The sequence below is a fragment of the Pan troglodytes genome, chromosome 16 (genome assembly GCF_028858775.2).
Source record: "Pan troglodytes isolate AG18354 chromosome 16, NHGRI_mPanTro3-v2.0_pri, whole genome shotgun sequence".
NCBI lineage: Eukaryota > Metazoa > Chordata > Mammalia > Primates > Hominidae > Pan > Pan troglodytes.
The window spans coordinates 28,365,906-28,366,567 of record NC_072414.2 but is presented as its reverse complement, the minus strand read 5'-3'; positions in this window follow the sequence as shown (position 1 = coordinate 28,366,567).

The window sequence follows — 662 nt, the reverse complement described above, 5'->3', positions numbered from 1 at the left end:
GGAATTGTTTCTTAATGTAGAGTTCTAATGGCTTTTTTAGTTTTAACATGTATTAAATTTTCTGCTATCCAGCCTTTTACCAATATATACACTTTAGCTGGGATTCTTGTGTAGAAAGTATAGCAGGATTATATTTCAAGATTCTGAGGAATGTGTGGAATTGTGAGAGATTAATTTACATTCACTGTGGTTATGGTATTACAATTATTTATTATATTGTAATCATCTGAAAATTGTAAATCAAAGAGTAGCATATAAGAGGGGGTCTTCAAAATGTTCATGGAAAATGTGTGTTATGAAAAACAATGCATGGATTTCAAATTTTTTTTGCACCAAAATAAACTTGTACTAACTTGTAACATGTCCAAACAGGATCTAGTTTAAGGTACAAAGAAGATTAAGACATCAATTGAAAGAGCACCTATTAGAGCAACATAAATTCTGATAAAATTGAAGCAAGAACAAACATCAAATTTATGGTGAAGGTTGGGTAGAGGAGTGATGAAATCATTGATGCTCTACAGAAAGTTTCTGGGAATAATGCCCCAAAGAAATCAGCAGTTTGCAAATATATAACCCATTTTAAGAAAGGATGAGGTGATGTTGAAAATGAAGTCCACAGCAGCAGCCTGTGAACATCAATTTGTGAGGAAAAAAATTAA